Genomic DNA, 27,638 nt, shown 5'->3' with positions numbered 1-27,638 from the left:
TTATCAAATAATTGGCTATATACACTTTTATTAATCGGGTCCTGGTTCCTGTTTATTCTATTATAACATTAAAAAATGAAATCTTGGTAATAAGAAAAAGCTTAAATCATTAAAAGTAAATTAAATTTAATGTGCCCCATATTGTAACATATGTATCCATGTTGTAGCATGTGACAGGATTTCCTTCCTTTTAAGACCAAATAGTATTCATACTTAATACTATTGAACTATACACTTAAAGTGATTATGATGGTAAATTTTGTGTGATGGATTTTTCATCACAATAAAAACTCATAAAGTAAATGAATTTGTTAAATATAAAAATAAAAAGAAAGTACTTAAAAGTAAAATAGCAAAAATCTGAGTAGAAATTACTTTTCTCATAAAGAAAACACATGAAAGATAAACGCATCAGAAAAATACTAAAGCTCATAGATAATTCTTTCAGTATATTCTTAAAGAGCTGCTATGGTGATACAATGAGCTACTATATGCACGTCCTTAGGACAGTGACCGGTCTATTAAAGCTGTCCATCAAAGTCAGATGGTATTATTAGGAGTAGGATTTAGAACTGGAATAGGAGTGGGAGGAGAGAGAAAAAAATTTATATACGGAAAGAATGTCATACCCAAATAAGTAAAAAATTTAAAAGTCATGGTGCTCAGTGCAGAAAAGTACGGTCCTAAACATTGCTGGAAAGATGTAAATTTGCATAAACTTGGAAATTAATTTGATAATGTGTTCTCAAAAACTTTAAGAATTTCCTTGACCCAATAATTCCATTGCAAAGATTAAATTTTAAAGATGTAATGAGATATGTAGGAAAATGTTTATTGCTATTGTATTTGTATTATTAAAAACTTTAGATTACAGAATTATATTCTGTTGGGAATAAAAATCTTTCATTTTTCATATACATTTAATGCAGTCTAGCTGTCAGTCCAAAAAAAAAATGGTTAATGATGTTGGTCACTTAGTGTATTTAATAATACTATTTCTTAATATGTCAAAACAACTGACATTGTATTAAGTATAATTCAAAATTTAAAAAAAAGAAAAAACAAGTAAATGAAATATCGTAACTTTTAAATGTGGGTGACAGAATTATGAAAGATTTATCTAAATGGCTATAGATTTTTAACATTTTAACAAGTAACATGATTTTCTCACTTTGATATTAAAAAGACAAATAATTACATAGAAGTACATGAGATATTTCTAATTAATTATCTTCTTACAAACTCCAAAACTTAAAAGCTTAGGGCTATTAGAGATATCATCTAATTTTAATCTAAGTAATTATTTAATGAACGTTTGACTTTAATTCTAATAATTTAAAGTTTAAGTACCATACTGTGCTATTTCTAAAGGGAAATTTTAAAAAAAAAAATCCATGACTCACTGATTTTTTTTGTCTTTCTTATGAAATCATTACCATTTTTCAAATTGTATCAGTGGTTTTTGGTAGAATGGCTGGGCACTTTTATATTAATTTATTCAACATTTATTGATTATCTTTGTACCAGATACTCCTCAAAGTGAAGAAGATGAGTTAAGGTGAGTCAAGGAGATTCATAAATCAATTGATAAATATGTTGGAAGTGTTATAATATAGGTATAAAGTACTTTGAGAATCCAGAATAATTATTACATAGCCTAGATTGAGTGAGAAGGGTTGTGAATTTTTAACAGAACTTGACAGAATATGAGGCACACTTTAAAATCTTAGCTGAATATTTTAAGAAAAGTAGGCTTTAAAGAAGAATCCAGGAAGAAGCAAGAACATGAAATTGTATATATTTTAAATATATATATATGAATTATGTATGTGTGTACACACATAATATAATGAAATACAATGTCCTTTCCAGTGAATAGTGGGGCCAATGTGAATAAAACCTAAAGCACGCAGTTGGAAGAGATGACGGACAGATGTTATGGGAACAGGGGGACTTAGAGCAAGTAGCTGCAAATCAGAAGATAATTTTCTTGCATGGTATGCTTAGAAGTCTAGATACTATTCTGTATGCAGATATTATCCAACAGTCCAACAAATGCTTTTATTAAAGAAGAAGAATTAGAAAATTTGGTTGATGATGAAAAGTTGGAGACATGTGGAGATGAGAAGTGACCAGAAGCACAGATACCGCGTGGGAGACAGCTATGCTAGCTGTGATAAAATGCATGATATCCTGAGCCAAGCTGTGCTGGTAGGCATAGAAAAAAGCGGGTCTTTCTAAGGTACATGGGGCTCCCTCTGGCTTTATGTAGGTGGTAAGGGGGAATAGAACAAATAAGAATGGTTCTGAAGGTACCTGAACCTATTGTAACAATTGAGTGGATGATTGTGTCTGCAATTTAGGGGAAAAAAATCGATTTTTATGTTATCCAACAAATGAGGAGCAATTTTACAAAAATGTATGGAAATCTTGCTCCAAATAGGTTTGTCAGCAATGTTTAAGACTGTATGCTGAGACCATGGCACTGGGACAGAAACGAGGATGTCAGTAGAGAAAAATGAGTGTTCTACTTAAATTAGTTTCCAGGGTTTTTTTTTTTTAAAGGTATAGAATATATACTTTTTAAAATATTAAAGGATTTACAGGACCAAACAATGTGCAATTAAACAAAAAATTGCCAACTAATTAAAAATTAATACTCTGAAATGTACCAATAGGAAACAATTTGAATGCACATTCTCAATGTTAATGAAATGGTTAAATAAAACATACTTACGGAGAACACAGCTCTATTTTTTCTAGTTACTTACAATATTTTAAATTATGCAGCTAAGTGGAGTTGCCAACAGATTGGCTTAAATTACATTTATGAACAGATATTGTGTCTAATTAGCAAACCATTATATTCAAACTGATTCTAAAGCTTTTTAAAATACTTAAAACATATTTTCTGTTATTACTCACATATCCTCCTCACCCACAAAAATATCTCACACAGATTCTTAATTTACTTTGTAAACCTTTTCTTAACTGGTAAAAGAGAGAAACATCACTCCAACCCTTATCAAAACTAGCAAAAATCAGATTTTTGAGTTCAGAGGGAAGAGGTGTCATTCTCGTATCTTAACATAATTACTAATGAAATGCAGAGAAAAAAGCATGTATAGTAAGATTTGTTTCTTCAGGGAAAGTTTCTGTATGGAGTAAATTTAGATCAAGTTTCTAAGGAGATTGCAGTGGTAAATAAATATACCTCCCATGATCTGGGGAAGGGGAAATGGAATTCTATTTTTACCTTCAAGAAAACACAGCAGAAAATGCATCTGCATGTGGAAAAATTCTCACAGAATACCAAGATCTGGAGGAGAATGCAAAAATTAAAGACACCAAGGAATCATAGATTTTGAGCTGCAGCATCTCACAACCCTCTTAAATAGGGCAGTTCTTGAATCCACTACAACAGTTAGGGCAAATGTTACAGTCTTTGCTTTCAGGTCCTCTGGAATCAATGCTCAAAAATAAGACGATGTATATTCACTTTAATTTCAATGAACATGCTTGGCCTCCCAGTGAAGGAAGGAAAATAATTACAAAATGACACCTACAGATGGGTTTAAAATACTGAAAAATGTTAGACTCACCAGGTAAAGATTGAAGAAGAACAAACAAGAGAGCAATCATTCCACAAGCACCTACTATGTGCCAGGCACCATGCAGGTGCTTTGTGTATATTGCGGTATTTACTATGAATAGCAGTTTGTGAGGTTTGCATGATTGTCTTCATTGTACAGAAGACACTGAAGTTTAAAGATTAAATACCCCACCCAAGTGACCCAAAAAGTGAAAAATGGAATCTCTATGTCTGTCCTATAAAATCTGTCAGTTGTTCTCCACTACTTGCTGCAAACACTACCTTTTACATGTTGCCTTTGCTTGTTTAATTTCAAAATCTCTTTCTACATAAAAAGATTAGTCATTATATTGATATCCTTGATGTGTTGTGATTCATGGTGTACCATACATATTTTTTATTAGAAATCTTATTTGAGATTCTATTTAAAATTACAAGAATCTTTTAGTGCACAAAATTTCTTAGGACAGAATGGTTGTGTAAGTAGGGGTGAACTAGATACATAATTAACAAGGAACATTATCCATCATCCATTTCCCACCTTTTAGTTCACATATCTTGAAATAGTCTTTGCCTCAGTTACTTTATACTCAGCGTGAAATTATTCAATTGCTTTGAAAACATCAAAGAAATAAAGGATTGCTCCCAATCTGCAACTTAAAACTGTGTCCCCTGATCAGTAAGGGAAGGTCAAAGGGGCTAATGCATTCACAAAGTACAGGAAAGGGCATTGTGAAGGGGATAGACTTAATCCTCAGAGCCAGATAATCATTAGCAGTGGTGATGGATAAAGTCGAATATGCAGTAGCTACGGAGTCAGTTCTACATTTATTCAGATTCATAAATGAAAGTAAGGAGTAATCAGGCTCTGAGCTGGTAACTGGAACGAAGGATGAAATGCCTAATCTCATAAACTCTGACAATAATGGTGAAATCACATACTGCCTTTACATTATATAATTCTAATTTTAATGCTATAGTATTATCATTTAGTATTAGCAGTTCCTATGAAGCAAAATCTAGATAAAATGTTTTCATCTAGAAATTATGTATACTTTGATTCAACAAATATTTATTGAGTTCATTCTGTGGACATGTGAAGTTTAAAATAACATCTGTACTAACTTAACTTTAAACAAGTCTACCTATTGTATGCAAAGTCTAGTTTTGCTGTTTCTTGTCACAATATACAAATGCAACACCCACATCTCTAAAGTCTGCTGATCTATTAAAACTATGTTATCAACATTATAACTTAAAATTGTAAACTACAATTTAAAAAATAGCATTGTGACAAATTCTCTTTGAAGTTCTGTGAAAGATAGCGTACATTTTTTGCTCCTTTTCAATATCAAAATTTTGTATTAGTTAATATATTATTCAGTATACACTTATAAATAAATTGAATTTCAAGCTGCCATTGCTTAGTAAAAAAGTAACAAACACAGTTTCTTCTATTTCAAAAATACATATCTATTTCACATAAAATATTTTTTTAAAAAGTAAATGTATATCCTACTGTATAATGCCATTACCTTAAGCTTGAATCGTATAAATAGTCAGTAAATCTTCCCCTTCAGACAATGTATAAATATTTAATAACATAAAGATGGTCAATAATTTAAATTTAAAGAGATTTGTACATTGATCTTTCAGATTAAATGCTATTAAGCCAAACTATTTCCCACAGGTCCAGTTTTCTCTATGACATTATATGTTATATATTCAGATATTATATTTACAATGATAACTAAGGAACCAGTCTTGTAGGTGAAGCAAATTAACTGAATGCTATAGATGACTTCTCATGAAACATTGATGAGAACATACTTACTGCTACCTGAGGTTAAACCCTGCCTTGGGCAAAGATCATGAAATAAGTCCAGGTAATCAGTGTCCCTCTACCACGTTCCTACAGCGCTGCTGACCTACCTTTGTGACACTTGTTTTCATCCCCTCTTGGTGGCAGAGCTCTCTATTACTACATTTTGGGTACACAGTGCCCAACCAGGGGAATCTTCTTTAGGCAATGTTTCATGCTTCAAGCTTAACTGCTCTCTCCTATGTCAAAATACACTATGTTAGATATAAGTTGTCAGATGGACTGCAAGTCGATAACTAAATAATAATAATAATAATAATAATAATAATAATAATAATAATAATAATAATAATAATGTCATTAAATGATTGTAAAAGAGGATTTCCTCCTCTGAGGGTTTTTATGGTCTAGCTGAAAACCCTTTTTAGAATGCAAGAAATTACTCAAGCGACGGTATGAAAATATCTTCATGAAAGTCAGTCTTTTCCTATGCCTCTAGATCATAAGATCTGTCTGTTCAAAATTATCTCAATTCATATTTGCAAAACTTTGGTATTATATTTAAACCCTAGTTGTCTTGACAGTGAAACAATGAGACTATATAATGAGATTCAGAAGTTGTATCATTAAATATGTATCCATGTACTCTCATAAATTCTTAAAATCTGGCTTCCAAATTGGGAATAAGATAGAATTCTCAGTTCTTGATTTTTTTAAAGATTTTCACTCAGTTTTATTGAGATATAATTGCCATATAATATTGTATTAGCATAGTGTGTGCAACATAATGATTTGATATATGTATTTATCTTGGAATTATTACCACAGTAAGTTTAGTTAACATCCATCATCTCATATAGTTACAATATTTTTTGTGTTGAGAACTTTTAAGATCTACTCTATTGGCAACTTTCAAATATACAATACAGTATTGCTAGCAATAGTTACTATGTTGTATATTATTTCCCAGAACTTATTTATTTTATAACTGGATCTTGGTTATTTTTAACCATTTTTTTAAGTGGTTGGTATTAAGTGGTATACAATGAACATAATACAGGGAACCATAGTGGTTTTATAAACTAAATTGCAATATAATGGGAATTGAAGTTTCAATTCCATAGAAACAACATTGCTAAGACAGTATTTTATAGTATTTGAAAATGCATTCTTTTTATCATTAATATCTAGTAACACAGGGTGTGGGTAACACCCTGAAAATATAATTTACAGAGACCAATATTATAAATTCCTTACTATTTTTCTACATTTGATGTTAAAGAACTACATGATTACATTTCTCATAATAACTATAATTACATCCCATATTTCTTATTATTCTTGATAGAGAAATAATACTGAGACCAAATTGGATTTTTTCCAATCAATAAAATGGGATATTTTGTTGCCTCTAGGAAAACAAACCAGTGATTGTATAGATTTTAAATAGCATTGATTTGAAAATTAGAAATCATTGCATCAAATAGACCTTTTGTATAATCCTGTTCTTAAAAACTTAGTAACTAAGATGTTAAACATTTCCATTTGCTGTTGAGACAGTACACTATTCCATAGTATATGCCCTCAATCTTCACTTGTCAAGATAAGGATAATCAATCTCAATTCCCCATAAAATGTAATTTCCATTAGAGACAAGCAATAAACACTACCAATTTCTTGGTAGCATTGGACTTCTACAAAATAATCCCCTTTAAAAGAGACCAGGGGAAAAATACTTCATTTTACCTCTGAGATACTGGTATGTGGATGCAGAAAAGTCAATTCATCTTCTTATCTTCCCGAGATGCCTATAATTAATGTTTCTTTAGTTTTTTTTTTTTTCTTTAAGGATAAAATAGAAATCAGTAAAACCAGTGGTTGCTAAGGAAAAGAACAGTAGCATCCACAAAGAGAGACTATTTCACATTGAAACTGTGTTCCATGTAATCTGGCACACATCCTAACGTCCCCAGCAAGGGTGACTGTCAATCAGCTCAACACCCAGTCTTTAATATTTTATTTTGTAAGATACTCTATGTGAAATAAAAGTTATGATCATCATCCTCAGGGAGCTTATATTTTATGAGAGTGTAGAAAACACTACAATTCAAGGCAATATTTTTTTTCCTTTTTTCCAAAACATCCAACAACTGAGATGTATTTCTAAAAAAATTCAAATGCTACTAACATAGTCAGCTGGATATACATGAATGCTCACTGTGAGTATTGCTGGAGACTTTTCTAAAACTTAAGTCTGGTTATCACCTCCTTGTTGCAATCTGTCAGAGGTTCTGCATTGTTTTCAGGATAAGCTTCAGAGGCTGTCATTAAACGACCTTCTCTTAAACATTCATTTAATTTTAACATAATTCTAATTCCAGTGTCCTCTTTTCCTTTATTCAGGATCTGTGGACATGTTACTCTGCCTTATCTGTCTTCTCTTCCCAAAAGTGTTCTTTTGCCTTATGAACTTGCATGTATCTTGCAGAACTCATCTTTAATGCGTCCTCCCCCTACAAAGTGTTCTCAATCTCCCGCAGACCTCCACCAAGGATTGATTTGTCTCTTCCAAAATCCCTCCACTGTACATTTTATATTGTGCCAGTTAGTCTTGTAGTGGCTTGTTAGTTGACAGTCTTTTTACTAGCTTGTGAATTCCTTGATCACAAGATTATATTTTAATCATTATCATATGACCCAATGCCTAGCATGATACTTTTGAGTATTTACATGCAATAAATGTGTACATAACTGAAGGAAAGTTTGGAAAAACTTTATAGATGTGCCGGAAAATGCACTAACAACAAACAATTAAAACATGTGTCAGATATTGACATTGGTATTATTTAATAGAGATTTTAAAGATGATGATTTATCTTATAGGTTATTTTCATTGTTTTGATTTCTAACTATTTGTTTCAATGTTCTCATTTAAGATGAATTCCATTGTTATCAAAATAGCAACATTTTTGTAAAAATGTGTAATTTTAAAGCAAATTGATGCCAACACATAGATAAAAATACTTCCCTAAATAGAATAAATGTATGTAATGTATACCTTATATATTACTGTAAGTCTTCAATTATTTTTACATTAGTCCAGTATTCATCACTAACATAAAGAGCCAACAAAAGACAAGATTATTTATCTCAAATCAATTAACATTGAATATTATAGAAATAGTGAAAAGCAAAAAGGTCTCAGATTTGTGATGTAAAATGTATAACAAAATGCTTTGGAAATAAATGAATTAGAGTTGCTGAGTTCCCATAGAACAATATTCAGAGTTTAATTATTATATCTTACAATGTTCTGTTGAAGTTATTCATTTAGGTATTTCTTTTCTCCATTAGGCATACACCTTTTAATGTACTAAACCTTGTATTTTTTTCATTCTTGTCTATTTCTAGGACAATATCTTGTAAAAAATGGGTCCTCACATAGTATTAATAATATTAATCCAAATTATATTTTATTAGTAGCATCATATAAAAAATATAAGAAAAAAGGTTGATTAAATTGGGACAATAAAATATTCATATTATAAGAAGGAACTCTGATATCAAAAACTTAAATAAGCTCACTCCAACAGGTTGCATGACTTAATATTTATATTTTTCAAATTCATGAAGTATTTCAAATGTTAGCTGAAGAAAATGTATTCTGAAAAATTGTAAACATTTAAGTTACTTTTAAAGCTTTTAAACTTAGATAACTTTATTCCCTTTTGGTAATTTTCATATTAATTAAGGATGCTTTTCCCAATTTGTAGTATTCAATTTCAATCCAAAAAGTATTTTAAGAGTAAAGCAATAACTTTTTAAAAAGATCTTCCAAATCAAATTCTATTAATTCAAAGTTAAAGCATAACTTTTCGGATACCTTGTTAATAATTTTATAATTAACTTTTATTTTAATAACAGAACTACTACTGAATAGGCTTATCAGAAGTAAGAAATGTATTTTAGTGAATTATTCTTGGAGTGCCGTGGCAAAGAAAAGAATGCAAACACAAGCGCACATATACACGTATATATTAATACAGTTGTACAATATTTATAATAATATAATATAGTAGTATCAGATATGTACAGATGACAGGTGACAGGTGTGTGTGTGGGTGTGTATGTGAGTGTAAGAAAGAGAGGGCAGTGCCAAATAACCAGTTTTCACATCACTAAAATATAAAGCTTAAGAATGGCTTTTCCCTATAATTTAAAATGTAAAATTTGGCTAAAAGATGTTAAAAAATTCTTCCACCTCTGAAGTCCTTTTAGTTCAGGATTTTTAGATGCTTTAATAATGTAAAAATTCTATGCATCTACAAAAAAATTCTACTTTAAAAAGTGACTTAGAAAATAAAAAGAGTAAAAGAAGAAAAAAAGAAGGCTCTCTATCTTATTTCCACAGTCTAAAATGCAGTCTGGCTTATTTTCTGCATTAGAATGAACACCTCCTAGTTCATTTAAGAGGGGAACACACATTTCTTATATCCTCTTGCCAAATTTCAGGAGATAAGCTCTTAATATCATGGCATATGATCTGTGGTGTTTCCTTCAGGGGAACTTACTCTCACAGGACAACAAACCTGTCTTAAAGATAACTTTATGTATCAGAGCTAACATTTCTTCAAAGAGCCATAAAGCTTAGAAGATGAGAGAAAATGAAGATCTTCTTTTGAAGACCCTCTTGTGTATTCGTGTGAAGGGATTTAAGTGTACTTTGCTAATCAATAAATGTAACCCAAGACTTTTCAAAGAGCTCGTTTATATACTACCAAATTATCACTATAACTTTCTGTGTTTTTCTCCTCTACATATTCAAATAATTACTGACATTTTGAGATTCCACAAGACAGTTTTTTGGTTCATTAAAAAGATGCTTAGTCAAAAGTAAAAAGTTGTCTAAGGGAATTAATTAAATCAATTTAACAAACCTTCTTTATATTATTGCCTATTTTATTTACGTCTCCTTTATTCAGTTTCTGAGTTTCTCCCTCTCTTCCTTCTCCCCTCCCTCCCTCCTTCTACTCACCATTTAGATAGAATTTATTTTCAGTGAAATTCATACAATAATGTGTGATTTCTCCCCCATAATAGTATCTTATTGTTTGAATTCAAAATCTACTCACCACACCTCTGAAGTTGACCCCAGGTGTGGCTCCGACATGCAACACTTTATAATCTTTCATTATGTAGATACGTTTTTTTCCTAAAGAAAGCATACTAGTATTTATTGAATATCTTCAATGCCAGGTTTTATTGTCTTCATTATTGTCATCTTCATAATCACCATAATCAACCACCATTCCTTCAGCACCTCCCATGGTTCCAGCCCTGTGTTTTGTTTCACAAGTGGTATAAATGCTGATTTATTCGACTCACAAAGAAATTGTAAGAAACATTGATATGACTTGAATTCTGCTGGTGGGGAGAATGAGAGTATCAAAGATATTAACTAATCTAATTAATAAAGTCCAAAATTAAGTGATGGGTTAATATTTGAATATGGATTTGTATGTCTTCAAAATTCATACTTCCCACTATTTCATTCTGAAACAAAATATTTAGAAGGTCTATTTAAAAATATTTTCAAAATGTTTTCATTTATTGTCTATTAATTCAAACATTATACTTTTACCAGTGATTAATTTCTAACCCACATACACCATGATACTTCAGGAAGGAAAAAAAGATTTCCTTTCCTTGCATTCCCAAAGCAATATCATCTATGCATGAGTTCTAAAAGTTGATAAAATATCAACTTACACTATTTTTCTAGTATCCTGAAAGACGCAGTAAGACCGGAACATCAGAGTATGTAAATGTGACCCAGCATAGAATTGCTAACATGTTACTAGGGGAACTCTTGAGTGCTAGCATGACTTTTTTCCCATAGAAGAAGCCAACTGCAACTCCGGGCCCCTCTGAACTTGCTCTGTTGGCCTGTGTTGATAACTCACTTTGGTTAAGTCTCAGCAGAGAAATTGGGAAGCACTGGAGAGCTGCAAACACCTATTTAACTGTATGTCTCAGAAATTCCCTAGCTCACGTTTAGATAACCAACTCGATTTTAAATACTTCAGAGCATGGACCATATGGTTTTTATCTTTCTTTTCTTCATCCTTCTTTCTTTCTTTCCTTTTTTTATTTCTGACTTTGGTTTTTTTCTTTCTTCTACTTATTTTCAATGTCTTCTCTTTATCTCGCCCATCTGCTCTCCTCCTAGCCAAGCTCAATACATATACTAGTATAAAACTTAGCACACAGCATTTATTTCTTGACGGATTCGTTGAATTCAACGTAAGTAGCAGGAGAGCTGACTAAAGTTGATTGTTGGTCCATCTTACAATGGACCGTTTTGATGTATGCTAATCAATAAGCCAAATTGGGTTTCAGATTAAGTGTCCAAATTTAACCCATTCAGAACTTTAAATCATGACGTATACATTATTCAACATGTAGCATGGTCTAATGATTATTTATTGAAAGTGGGGAAATGAATGAAGAAATGAATGTTTTGAATCTTGATTATTTAGCAATGTATTATTTTTCACTGTACCTGCAACATATATATGCACAATGCGGATTTTAAAAGTAAAATCAGCTAGCTAGTACCTTGTCTGTACCACAGCTATCAATATTAAATAGTCTGTTTCAGCGACTGTTGAGCCAGAAAAGGGGAAGTGCACATATTTACCTTAAAGAGAGGAGAGGATGGGGAAGACACTGCTGAGTATAATAGAAAAGAATAAGCAAAAAAATGTAAGAAACTGTAAGAAACGTATTTGCCTTCTTGTGGAAAAGTATAGGAGGAAATAAATTCAAAATATCAGATAAGCATTGAGAATGGGTTTACCATTTGATATATTTCTAATTTGCTAATTACACATTAAATAGTCTTTGGTAGGAGAATAACAAAAAGATGACAACGTCTGTAATGAAAGATTAGTTCCCCAAAAGTAAAAACAAGAAGAGTGAAGTGAAAAAAAATTGAAAGCAGTGTTACCTGTCAGTAAGCTATGGGAATCCATCCACTGGTGATGATGAGATTCTGACATAGAACTGACTATATATAATGAAAGACATGAGTGAACCCAAAGCTAGTTTGACAGCATTGTCAAACTTAATTTGTTTTTTACTCCTTTTTTCATATTCTTCCTTTTTCTTATCTCTTCTGACATAATAACCTTTGTTTCTGTAATAGTTAAGTTGCAAGAAGAGAGAATAATATATTATTTCTCATAGCACATGTACGTTCAAAGGTTGTACTTACACTGGATTTTTCTTTCATGAATTATTTAGAGAATAGAAAAATTCATGCCATTACATATGATTTAAATCATTGTGCTAAGATGGTGGAAATGTTTAAGATCGAAATCTGCATTCTCTGAATATATTTCAAATAACTACAGACCTATAGAAGCTCTATCTTCTCTGTTTCTTAAAGGTTTTGCTCACATGATGGATCAATAAAGATGTCCTTAAACATTCCTATCAATGTATGATGTGATTGTGATGAAAACTCCCTATTGCTGATAAGGTGCCAACAGAACTCTCAACAGGCTAAGGATGCAAAAAGAAGCCAGTGCTGGCAAAGATTAGCATAAAGACTATTATAATAATGGAATCCCTAACGTAAACTCAGCCTCAGGATATGTGGATTAGTGATGAACACTGCTGATCATACCAAAAGGAACACAGTTTTCCTGAAGAGCATCATTAGTATCTATAAATGAGATCTCATTTCTGAAGCAGTCAAGAACTTACAATATGGGCTGAATTGTATTGTCTGTGGACTGGGCTGCCATCACGTCCCCTTCCCTTCTTACATGACTTCTGGCACTCCTTTCTTACACTGCTGTTATGACAGTGTTGGTTCTACCACCACTGCCATTATATTTTAAAAGAGAAGTAAGATCTTGACTCACATGGGTGATTTACAAAATTGTATATAAAAATACAATTCGAATAGATTATAAATATATAAATAAATGTGAATGTATATAATTGAATATTTAAAAGGCTCTTCTCTGAGAAGTAAAATGAAATAAATCAGAAACACAAACGCTGACATTTACTTAACCTTGCTTTTCTAGGCTCTAACACTGCCTTACCTCAATAAGCAATATAGTAGACAATGGAAAAAACATGACTTGATTTTGGAAACAAGCATATCAGAAGGCATCATGGGTAAAAAGACCAGAGACATCTGCAGAACCGTGTGGCATGAGGGGAGAGTGAAGTCTCCATCTGTCAGTGACACACGCCCCACTGGCTGTCCTTGTCATCTTCCTTTCCTGTTGACTCCATCGCCCACCTTTACATCTCCCCCACCTCCTCAATATGTAGGCAGATAAGTAGGCAAGTAGATAGATGACAGGCAGGCAGACTGGTAGATAGACAGGGAGAGGAATCCATGAATATGACGGCGATGGAGCAAAGTTTTCTTCTTTCTGTTTTACACGTGGGAGCTGAAAGGCAATCAATTTCACTCAGTCTCCTTTAAAGGCAGAGAAATTTCACCGCTCAAAGCTAACAATGCATCTTTATTGAAGAGAAGGAAATGGAGTCTTTGGAGTTGAGAAAGGGAAGAATAAACAGAGGCTGGGGAGAAAAGGAGAGAGATGGCTATATTCTGAACATCTGCTTCGTGATTTTGCCTTTAACAAACTTTCCTGCTTAGAAGATGACTAACCTGGCCCGGCACAGGTGCCCCAGGCCATCATCATAAGTGATTAGGTTTTGATAGAAATGCAGGTCAGACTTAATCAACTCTAAGTCCTATTATTTTACGGTGACATCGAATAATATGTGACTCATGGAAGGACCTACAAATTTCATCTTAAATATTTACTCCATCGAGTGATTTTTCCTGATTCCTGGACTATATTATTTTCCCTACTTTTATTTCCTGTAGTACTACGTGTATTTCCATATTAGAATATCATCATAAGTTTATGCAGTCACTTATTTAATGTATCTCTTTAATAAAAAAAGTCTAAAATCTCTTAGAATAAAGACATTTATCTTTACTGCTGTATTCCAGTTTACAGTAGAGATTCTGGCACATAATAGGTGCTCAACTAATAGCTGATACTACAACACAATGACATAGCTCAACTTATTCTTAGTCAAATATAAACGTTTATGTTGTACACCAGAGACTGACACAACACTGTAAGCTGACTATACTTCAATAAATATATATATATATACACAAAAAAATGTTAGCTACCACTTAGAAACAAGAAGCCTAGCCATTGAATATTTTGCTTCTCCCCAACAGCTATTACAGTGCCTTTGATTCAGCATTTTCCTCAAATATTAATGCTCTACTGCCTCAGTTCTCTTTATAATTCCTCAGTTATCTGTATAAAGAAGATTTATCAATTTAGGGTTGCTTATGAATTGAAAATAGAGACATTTCTTCATATTCAATTAATTTTTAGACTTTTTGAGTATTTTGGAGATTAGAATTCTACCCACTTATTTTTACAGAGCATTTTTATGACACTTGTATTTAACCTATTGTTGGTTTCTTGGTCTTCTGTCAAATCCAATTATCAGGGATGGAATTTGGGGAGAGTTGCTTTATTAGTGTCTAATATTAGTGGAGAATATCGAAATTTCCAATCAGTCTGTAATAAAAATTCATAGGCCTTGAACTCACACAATCGTAGGTGGTAAGTTACTTTTTTGGCTGGATGACTTGGAGTACATTTCTGATCCTTCGGAGCTGCTTCTCTCACATGTAAAGTGAGGGTCAATAAACTTGGACATAAAGTGCCAAGTCCAATACCTGGCACATTATAGAAATTCAGGCTCTGTGTGTGTGTGTGTGTGCATGTGGACATATACACATGTATCAATGCCTGTATGTTATATAAACTGAAGGCAACATATGGCTTTGAATCCTTTTCAAAGAATTGAATACCTGAAATCAATTTACAAGCTGAAGTCTAATTTATTCTTTTATTCATTTATCGTTTATTTATACATTCATCCCACAACACATGTTGGTTGTCTGCTGATTTCCTTAGTTACTATCCATACAGCAATAAATAGGCCACTTTTTTTGCATTGAGAAGCTCACAGTTCTGGATGTAATCATACATGTAAGAAAATAATCGTAATGTTATGACACTGTTAGAATAGAAATAAAACTGAGTACAGTGGGAGTGTGTATCTGGAAGAACTAGTTTTGTACCAATTCAAATTTTGAATTTGGGCATTATATTTGGAGGTAAGTCACAGAGAATTAGCCAGAGCAGCAGCACCAAGCAAATATTTCTTGAAAATAATGATCATATACTCTCCCATGTTTTCTTAGTCAATTAGCTGCCTCTCAGTTGTAGGTGAATAGTTCAATTAAATTAACTTTGATCTTTTTTTTAAGGATGAATGATGTGTGAGTGTGTGCATGTGAACACATGGGAGTACACGTTCTTATGCAGCACTAGGAACTGTCTACATTAGGAGAAAAAGTATCAGTGGTGTTCATTATCTGAACCTATTTAAATTTAAAATGTGCTTATGAAATGGGTGTTCCCTCTTGTGTGTGTGTGTGTGTGTGTCTGTCAGTAGTATGGAGAGCTTGGGCTGTCCTAAGACACTTTCAAACATGTGAGCATTGCCTGGACCTAGAGTTACGGGCTCTGGTTCCTACACATCCTTCTGCTGGTGCAGCGTGAAAGTTAAATGTGTGTATCTGAGTGGTGCTGGCAAGGTCATGGATTATTTCCAAAATTCACATCTTCAGCGTTAAGCAGGACCTCAAAATATCATTCCATTCAATGACCGTGCTAAGAAACATGATGCTTTCTATTAGAGTGTTAAGCAGCCATTATGAAACCAAAAAAAAAAATTTTTTTTTAAATTATTTCAGGCATTCAAAAACAAACCTTTATATAAAAATCACTCTTCTACCTTTTAGCCTCCGTGTGATAAGATAGTGAACATGGTTAAAACTCCAGAAGTGCATAAATAGGAGAAAGCATTTCTCTTTGATTATTTTTACAACATTTTTCATGATTGCTTTTTTCGATATTATGCATCTACATAGGGAGAGCATAAGTGGGTTACACTGTAGCACATATCCATGGAAAGAAACTATTCAAGATTCAAACTTCAAAAATAATTTGTTCATTATCTTACCACGCATGTAATCAAGTCCTGTCATTATGCTGAGGGTTGGATGAAAAAAGTCCACAAGCTCACAGTGCATTTGGGGATGCTGACAATTAAACACACAATGAAAGTGCAGAAGAATTTTCAGAGATCTCAGGCAATAAATACACTCAGATCTGAGTATTAGAAAGATAACTCTGGCCTGAGGACAAGAAGGTTTAATAGTAAAACAAAATGGAAAGGAAAAGCTGAAGTGTAGGAAAGTAACACTAACCAGTAAAAGGAAGACCCAAAAAAGCTGAAGGCTGCACACCAAGTGAACAACTCCGTCAGGGTTCTTTGGCCTGAGGCAACCATGGAGATAATGCAGAACTAGGGCCAAGTGTAAGGGAGAGTAAACACAGCTACTGCGGTTTCCACTCAGTATGAGGAGGGGGGAAAAGGATGCAAGATGGGAAATTGACAGAGAACTTCAGAAAATACAAGTTACTAATCAGAATCTTAAATATTTACCAGATACGAAGCATTACTTCTTCCCCCCTGGCAAGCACATCCTCACCACATCCAAGGAGGTTTGCTACTCGTCAGGACAGCTAAACTCTTGAAGATAAAAACTGTAATTATCCTCTCTTTCTGCTCTCAAATAAATAGATTCTCTGGCTAAAAAAAAAGGGCGGTATTATTTTAAGAACATAAAGAAAAGAAAGAAAGCAGGAAAGAGTCTGTTAAAGTAACCAGACTAGACCCAAGATGGAGTCACTCATGCTAACTAAAACAAAACTTTACTGAGTTTCTATGTCCCACTGTCCCAGAAACAGAAGGCCAAAGGCAACCCATCAGCACTTGTCTGCTCAGCACGAGTTACCCTCCCCAGGCTCCCAGACTTCTCTTTGCTCCAATATAAGAAAAGTAACCCTGCTCCAGCCAATCAGCAAATGCCCAGGATAACTTCCTGCTTCCTACTCAGTTTGGTCTATAACAATCTCTATATTTATGCTTCTTTCAAACTTCTTTCTATTTTCTAGACTGGATGCTTCTCGATTCATGACTTGCTAAGTTTAAAGCCAACTAGATCAGTAAACTGTCTGCAGAAAATTTTATTTTAACAAATCTCAGTAGTTACAAAGCCAGACCATCTGGAGACTTAGAAACCTATTCTTGGCCTTTAAGAATAAAACAAATGTAATAAGCTGGAGAGAAATGCTAGTGATCTGCATCAGCATTAGTCTTTCTAGACTCATCAGTGAAAAAGAGTATTGTGTACTCTATCAGAGGGAGGGAAGGAAGGAAGATCACCAAGGTGTCTCTTCCTGGCATCCTTACCACAGGACCAATTCAGGCATCTCACCCTGTCCACATCTGCAATTCACTGGATTCCAATTGCTGGTAGCTACTTTCTCCCTGATTCCTTCTGGCCCAGAATGGGAAGAATCCTAAGAAAGGGGTTATCTTTTTCTTTTCTCCAACCTACATCCATCCTTTTGTAAATAGTTCTTTAATGAAATTGTCCTCAAATGATCCAAAACCTTGTGCCAAGAGCCTAATGGAAATATGGGGCAAAAGTTCCCAGGACACTCACCTATGTTTTCATAAAAGTGATTCCATTCTCATCTGTTTTTCATCTTGGGTTTATGAGGAATTCCAAGACTAATTTTAATGAAGTGAGTAGAATGTTCTGCAGCAAATATTACTTAGCAGTCACATATAAATCCTAATACTGTCTTTGGTGTACAATTTGTGTGAGTATAGTTTCCCTACATATTTTGTGAGCTCAAATGCTTGTTCCGTGAATAAATTAAAAAAGAATAAATCAATGGGTATTTTGCCTAAAAGTTCATGTTTCCAAGCAAAAGATTTTTTAAAAGCAAGAGATCTGATTTTTAGGGTTAACAGAATGTAAAAGAGTATGCTAATTTTCCATTTTCACTAAAATCTTAAGGTAGAATCTTATGGGTTTTGTTCTGCTTGAACAAAATTTCAGTATTTCAACATCTAGGGAAAGCCATTCATTTCTTTTTACTTTCCCATTTCCTTTGCTCTACCGTACTTATTAAACCCAGACCACACCTGTGTGAGAGAAGAGCAATAATCAACTATTTTGAAATCAGAATTTGCATTGACTGTTTGTAATGAATATTCTGGTCAAGTCCAAAATTAAGGTCTGAGCAAGGTCATCACACTGAAGTTTCTCTATTCCATTCCTAGATTGTACTGCAATTAATGCCCCTTTGATAACATGAAACATCAACTCTGATTAAAGAACACTTTAATCAGAATGGTGCATTAAAAAGGAAAAAAAAATGAATACAAAAATATCTTACCAGCTTGAGGGGTGAAGTGAATCGTTTTGTGTTTATAAACAAAAATCTCTTTAATTAAATTCATGTTAAAAATTATATTCTTAATTTATTGTTTACTTTGTGTTCTTACTAAATCACGTTTGAATGGATTTTATTAAAATTCAAATTATACTTTTCCTAGACTATTGGCCCCTTGAGTGGGACTGACAAAGGAATATATAACTAACAAAGCACCATGCAGAGAAGTAACTTAAGAAAAATGTCTTGATTTTAGATAAATTGTGGGTTGTCCTTAGGAGTCCGAAGAAATTAGAGAAAAGCTGTTGTATTGTAAAAACTGGCTGCCTCTAATCTACCCCCAGTAATCGAACAGAGATTCTCAGAGAAAGTCAGAGATTGGGGAACCGAGTCTGTTTTTGATAAGAAGGAAATGATTCTCGTAGGGTGGAAATCTGTCTCAAGCACTTTTCCTGCTCTCCACTTTGGTTTCTGCCAAAAGAAAGTGGTGGCAGGAAACACAGACACAGGAAATTGAAGTAGCAATGCTATAAAAAGCTCTTTGATTGAGGATGATGGTGGCACAAAAATAGCGGGACTGTGAGCAGTAAATGAAGCTAGAGAAACTTGACTAAATGCCGCAGCCCCAGAGCAAAGCGAACGTCCCAGAATGCCTTACTGAAGAAGAGATTTATCAAATCTATAGATAAAATCAGGATTTGGAGCAAGTTGGTTATATTGTTATAATAATAATTGTACTAAGTAATAATTTTTCATGGGTTTTAATCATTTTATGATCAGTTAACTAATATTTATTGTTACAGGTATCAGGTATAGTTTTTTTTTTAATTAACGAAAAAGTTTTGTGCATTGTTTTTGTCTAACACCTAATTTTAAAAAAGGAGTTGTTTTAAACCTGTGAATTTAGTTTGTGCATATTAAACACATTGCCTTAACTATGCTTTGGTTTTAGAACATTTTAAAAAATCTCATTATCTATTAAATGGTACAAATTTTATTCAAGCTTTTACCTCTTCAACCTAAACCACTAAAGTGATAGCAGTAATTTCATAGTTATGAAGGTCTCTGCTAAGTCAGTCGAAATCATTCTTTTATATATAATAACTATATATAATATAACTATTTTTATAACACTTCAAAAACACAATCAGGATGCATTTGTTGTATGTTCAGTATGTTACATTTGGGAAGAAAAATAAAACAATAGAAGATACACAATGTTTAAAAATGAATGTATAAATTTTCAGACATAGTAAGTTGGGCTAATTTGAAAGTATCTTACAATATCCTCTCAAACTGTCTTAGTCAACATGCTGCTCTTCTGCACATAGAAAATATAAAAATTATTCATCCCGAGTGATAATTAAAGAAACTTTGAGTTAGAAAGAGTTTAATTACAGAAGGTTCATGATGCAACGTGACTACTAGTAGCATAAAGTTTAAATTTGCTAATATTTTAAAGGGGCTTTATTTTAAAGGGCTTTTGCTGCTGTGGTCTATGCAGTATTGTTTTCCTTCCTTGCATGATTTCATTATTCCTCCAACACATAATCATAGTGTTTTTTCTTTCACTGAGCTCCTGAGTGGCTGTAAGGCATCAGCGTTTGCGATGAAGTCTCCTTGTAGACATCCGAGCCCTCACTGTGAGCAGCACTGCAATGCGAGCTTGCCTCCTGTGAGCCTCAAGGCCACGAATTACTCATTTTGAACTAAAAAGATGCTGCTCTTTTCTTTTGAGAACAAGATTCATATTACGACTCTAAACAGTATAAAACTACTTGAAAAGCATTATTTCCTAGTCACTTCCATGTATTTATCACTCTGAGATCTGAACAAATGTTTTAGATATAGTTCCTGTGATTAGATCCACAAAGTTTCCCGGCCAGGAGTAATATTTAGCAACTGCTCCAGAAAAACCCTTCTCAGAGTATCCATATCAGAGGTCAGTGATAGCTCAGCAGTGACCACAACAAAAATTGGAAGGACCCAAAGGTGATTATTGATCAATATTATTTCATTTTATTTTTCCAAATAAAGACCATTAGAAAACTACCATTTTTACCTTCATCAGTTTTTCTTAAAATGAAAGGACAATATTAACTTAAAAATGTAGGAAGAAAATAATCTCAATTATTCTGATTAGAATGGATTTAGCTTATGAAAACTTGCTTCTTTTTTTTTTTTTTTTTTACAGTTTAGTATTGTATCTCTGCCAGGAAAAGTCTTCATCTTAAACCTAACTTGTGTCTGTCAGGAGCAGAAAACTAGGAGAAACACTGGGGCCTTTCTGGGATTGCAGAGAACCTCATACTCTTGTTGCCAGTTTCTGAAATGTTTAATGGATCTGAAAAACCAACTGATAGAACACCTAGATAGAACTCTTATCAATGAGAGATCCTCTATATGAACCAGAGATAAAACCATTTTTATAATACATTGAAGAATATCATCAAGCTGCATCTGTTCAATTTATATTTTGGAAGAAAAGTTAAAAACATAGAGGATATACAATGATTAAAGAATAAGTATTAGAGCCATGCTGGATATGTCTGGGCCGTAGGTGGGGGATGTCCTGCCATCATGGTAATTCGACTAAGAGAACAGGTGATTGCAGTGTGGTTTGATAAAGGAGCTGATGGAGCAGGAGCAATGGATTTATTATAGGAGCTTGCATGCCAGAGAGCTACTTAATTTAGGATTATGAAGGTGCTTCCTTGTAAGTTTCAAAGGAAGGATTAGTGCTGGCAAAATGGGAGCTAAAATGAATTCCAGGTAGAAGGGACATGAGCAAATCCCTGAAGCTCTAAAAGAGCACGGTATGCTTGAGGAAAGTAGATGAAGTGTTTCATGGTCTGCCCTAGGAATTAAACATTCTTATGACTGGAATCTGGCAGATTAAATCACACGCTCGAGACTTTAGGTGTTCTGCTCAAGTCGATGGCAGGTCAGGGCAGCACCCATGTACTTGATTGGCTATGAAGTCTTCTTTCACTTTTGTGTTCCCCCTTTGGTTTAGTTTGTATGTGTTTTCCTCATCACAACAGACTGACTGTAAGAAGAATAATTAAAATAAACCGATTATTTAATTATGATGTTGAAAAAAAATCTAGAGAGCATTAATAGATAATCGAAATAGTGTGCAGGAAACCAGAGCTACACTTGCCATTCAAACACCCTTATGTGCCAGACCCTTATCAGTAAACTGTGCTCAGTTCTGGATGCCAGCTTGAAAAATATACAGAAAACACAGTAATTAAGAACTGAATGCACACGTTTTGGAGAAAAGACCTTAAAAGTGAGAAATAGTTTGCAAATATTTCTTCCTCTCTCATGTCTCAAAGACTCTGCTTCCTCTCAGCTGACAGCACCTCAGAGCAGAGTAAGACATCATTGGGATGCTTGACCACAGCAAGAGGGGAGGTTAGTATTCTCCTTGGGGTTCCTGCTACCTGATGACATTCTGCATGTATGACAGCACACCTTGAACTTCCTGGCCTCTTTAGCTATGTCTATAGATTACAGGATGCCCTTTCAGAGGGAAGCAGCTTGTAAGCAAAGGTCAACATGAGGTTATTTACTACATGAGAATAATACAGAAGGAATAACAATGACATTGATATAAAATATATAGATTATAAAAAAGAATTTGATCAGCAATCTCCACTAGTGACAGAAAATGTAATAGACAAATTGCAAAGATTAGTTAAATAATATTTGCTTGACAGTGCATAATATGAAAATAAGAAACACTGCTCTAAAAATAATAAGGCAGTCTACCCACTTGTAAATTTTTGCCAGCTTGAAAATGTGAAAAAAAAAAATTAAGCTAAATGATTCCAAGCATTCACATTAAAATATTTGATAGCCTTTTTAAGGAACATTTCAATATATTGAAATTTTTATATAGGGTATTTTTAATACCAAGTATCCCTGTGACTAAGTAGATTTGTTATGAATTTGTGAATATGTGTATCTACCTATTGACTATTCATCTGTATAAAATAACCCTATCATAATTATGGATTGATGTTACCCCCAAAATTCCCTTTTACATTTAATGTAAAATAGAGATTCTTGTCTATCTCCCTCTTTTTTCTTTATTTTATTTTATGGCTAAATCCTCAAAAGGGCAATGAATGACAACCAAATTGATTTTTAGTTTCAAATCTGTTAAATAAAACATCTGGCAGCATGTTCAGGTGCCAGTGTTTGGGGAAATTTCTACTATTTTAGAGGTCATTGTAAGTATCACGCAAAGTGTTAAACCCAACGTATGGAGAATTTTTAAGTAGATTATGTATTTTCCTCATGATTTGTTTTTGAATATAGCCTGAGTTTTTCCTTAGCTAATTACAGGGACTTAGCAAATAATAACAACAGCAAAAGAAGGTGACTAAAATAGGGAAGAAGACAAAACAATTGACCTTTGCAAGGTAACTTGCAGCTAATTACACGAGACTATTAAAACTTAGTAACAGAATTCATGCCATCAACATCTGCGGTCACATTGTATCTGTAATGGAATAGGATGTCACATAACTGAGGTTCATGATAATGACTCTGTCAAGAAAGCATTAAATTATATTCTGTTTTCTCTATTAAAGAAGCTGGGAAACATGGAGTACAAGGTATATATATATATTCTTTTCAGGCTGGTATTTTAGTAATTAATCTTGTGCCATAAGATTGTAAATATTTTCTAAGTATTGTGTTTTGCTAAGATTGTATTATGTTATTAAGCCTTCATGCTTAAAAGCACTTAGAAGGATATTTGGCAAAACTTTGTGGTTAATAATAGTCTGAAGGATATTTTCAATTTCCGTGAAATTTGTATAATTACCAGTGGAATTACAAACATATAGGAGTTTTAAGAGTATGAATACCCCTAGTTACTATCTTGAAAATGTTCTTTTTTTTTTCAGTTTATTCCTAGGCAGTTTTTATTTGTTTATTTATTATTATTATTATTTATTTATTTATTTTAACTTGAAAATGTTCTCCTTGTGGATAACAGCAGGGAAAGCTAGATTCGCTTCTGCATTCAACAAACATTCTTTGAGCACCTTCTATGTGCCAGAAACTAAAAATAATAGGGTTCAAAGATGAATAAATTACGGACTTTGCCTTACATCAATAATGCTCCCATCCTTGGAGTGGTAATGGGGAAGGTTCTAAGGAAAGAAACTCACATTTAAAAGTAGAATGTTTTAAAGGGCTTAGGAAAACCCATAAGGCATACATGAAAATTGAAAACTATTAAGTTTCCATGCCACTTGAAAATGTTTTGCTGATGAATTAGCCCTGATTGAAACGAAATTATCTTTCATCACCTTCACGGTAAACACTTCTACACTTCTCAATTGAATAACATTTTCTTTCCTGTGGATTTGTCCTTCTGACCTGTTCAGAGGTACTGAGAATGATATTGAAATCTACTACGTACCTCTAAAGTCAAAATAAATGTTAAGACCTTTTCTAATATTACATATATGATTGGCAATACATTATATTAAACGTTTTATCATATAAATTTTATGGCTACAATGACAAAAATGAGGTGACCAAGAAAATATTTTAATGCTTTTTTATTGTTAGTTTATTTTATCATTACTAAATATTTTTGTATTCTAAAAATGACAATCATTATGGCACACCATGCATCAGACAATTTCTCAATTAGGGAAAAGCAAATCTGTGACTCAGAAATCATTTAACACTTTAAAGAACTGGGATTATTTTAGCTGACATTTTCATATAGAAGGCTTTCTGTTTCCATTTATTAGAGTGTAATTTACACATAAGGATACTGATAACTGTGCTGCAGTTTCACTATTTAGTTTAAATGTATTTTTTAGAATATTTAGTATTTGGTAATATTTCCTTTAGAGAACTTTTCCATGGAAATAACATATCTAAAACTATTTTACATATATATATATAAGAACACATTGAAACTTAATCATAGGTCAGATAACTTTTCTTTTAATTGCTAATTAAAACTTGGAATGAAAGCTAAAAAGCTTCGTTTTGTGCTACTTTCTAATAATTACCATTAATGTGACTACATTCTTGTTTAAAGCTTATTCAAATTAGCTCATTAGCCAGCATGGTTACTTACAAACTTCAAAGAATGAAAAAAAAAATCAATTTCATCCCATTTTTATAGTGATCGCAGGGACCTGGCAAGCAAATTCATTACCATCCGTGTCCATAGCCCTCTACAGTAGGGCATATGTGTCATACCAATTACTATGCAAATCTCCAAATCATTCCTGCGCTAATTCCCTGGTGGCACTGAAATCCTATCTGGCTTAAATAATCAGATGGGAAAATTTTATTCTTGAAATTAATAATACAGATTTAACTGGTGTTAGAAATTGTAGACAGCTAATAGTGTCTCTTTTTCAAATAGACACATTTTAAATACAACATAGTTAAATTCACATTTCTCAAAATTAAGCAATGTAAAATACAAGAAAAGTACTAGATAACCTACTATATTAAATATGCAAAAATTTTTTAAATATTCATTTATAGTTACAATAGTAAATAAAAAACTGGTGCTATGAACATACTTTTGTCAGTATTCTCTCAAAGTAAACTAGAACTTAATGGGGATCATATTCAGTTTAATTCAATATTGATAAATATATTAGTAGAAATAACTTAAAGAGGATTTGATACGCTCGCTTTTTAAAATGCCAAGTAAAGGATGGCTGTCCGACCTCCCCAGTTTCAATCGCTCTTGTTTCTCTCATGCTCCTGCGAAGGTTCTGACTTTGTCCCTCCAGTCCATCTCCCATTATGGATAGACCACAATATGTCTCTTGGGCCTGTTCTGTTCTCAGCATATTGTGTCCTCAGCACAGAATTACGTCTCCTATGAGTTCAAAAAAATATCTGGGGCTGATTTGTGGTATTTTCCTACTAACTCTCATTTCTCTTTAGATTATCTATGGCAGGCACCTTTCTTTGTTTATAAGTACAAATAGGCAAATACTCCACTATAATAGCACTTCCATTCTCTCTGTGACATTTCTCTCATCATCACACCCAAACTGCTTTTCACCTGCTGTGACTCATTAGTGCAGTCATTCAGTAGTTAATGAGCATCAGGCCAGCCATTTAGAATACAATGCTGAAGAAAGAGACAAAATCCCTTCCCTCAGGAAGTTTCCATTCCAATGCTAAAGCAGAGGAAACGGAATAAAGAAATAGACACAGATCTTCCTCACCTTAAGATAGGGTTGTGATCTGATAAACAAATCCTGTAAATTGAAATAACTTAAGTAGAAAATGCATTAAATACCCTTAATCTACCAAACATCACAGCTTAGCCTGACATACCTTAAACGCGCTCAGAACACTCACATTAGCCTACAGTTGGGCAAAATCATCTAACACAAAGCCTATTTAAAAATAAAGTGCTGAATATGTCATGTAATTTATTGAATACTGTATAGAAAGTAAAAAAACAGAATGGGGGTACGGGTACAGAATAGATGTTATGTGTACTGATTGTTCACCCTCGTGGTGGCGTGGCTGACCGGGAGCTGTGGCAGCTGCTGCCCAGCATCACAGGAGAGTATCTGCCACATTTCACCAACCCAGGAAAAGATCACAGCTCCAAGTATGGCTTCTGCTGAATGTGTAGTGCTTTCACGTATCATGGGAAAGCCAAAAAATCATAAGGTGGAACCATCGTTGGTTCAGGGACAATTTTATATAGATTCCAGGATGGCCTTTTGTGAGGTAAGTGCCTTGAAGAAAAGTTAGGCAGGATACAATTTTTGTGGAAGAAGAAGCTCTTTTAGAGAATTAGATAATTGGAGAAGGCTTCATTTACCACAAAATCTGATGACATTAACCAGTGAAAATATTATAGACCATTATATTTTCTTTGACTCTCTGAATTTCATTATCAATAAAAATCAGAATCTTTTAATCAATTGCCCGTTCTTCAGGTATTTTTTTTTCAAATTTTCCAAGTTTCATATTAAGGTGTATGTTCAGTTTAAACAATTATACTACAGCTTTTCAAATAAATTCCAAAATCTTTACCAAGGAATCCAGGATCCAAAAATGATGTTTAACCTCCACAATCCTTATTTCCTCCCACCACACACATGCTGATCCATATCAATTACTTGATGTTCACATGGACATGCCATGCATACCACTCTTTTATTCTCAAGACTTTCTCACTTGCTTTTTTTTTCATTTCCTCAATGCCTTTCTTTCAAATATTCATGTGACTCTCCCCCAAATCCATCCCCATTTATTTCAGTTATTTGTGGCTGCCATGTTATCATATTTAAAATAGAAGTCCTTCATTTATACACACATACATATTCTTTTTATATTCTTTTTCATTATAGTTTACTAAAAGATATTGAATATAGTTCCCAGTAGGATCAGTTGTTAATCAATTTTATACATAGTAGTGTGCGTCTGCTAATCCCAGACTCTCAATTTATCCCTCCCTGCTTTCCTCCTAGTAACCATGTGAGACTACTTTCATAAGAAAATAAACAAACAAATAAATAAAATACCAATCCTGTCAAACTCTGTACTCATACACTACTTTAAATATATTTTTTCATAGTATTGAGAGCTACCTGATACCTCATACCTGTTATTACCTGCTTCATTAAAATACATCCTCTGCTGAGCCAGGAACAGAGTCATTCATGAATAGATACTAAATGACTTTTGTACCCACTGTCATTATTTTTCTGTCTTCTGCTGTGGTCTTAGGGGTCTGTTTTAGATCTAC

This window comes from Camelus ferus, chromosome 1 (assembly GCF_009834535.1).
Source record: "Camelus ferus isolate YT-003-E chromosome 1, BCGSAC_Cfer_1.0, whole genome shotgun sequence".
Classification (NCBI taxonomy): domain Eukaryota; kingdom Metazoa; phylum Chordata; class Mammalia; order Artiodactyla; family Camelidae; genus Camelus; species Camelus ferus.
This window is presented reverse-complemented; position numbering follows the sequence as displayed.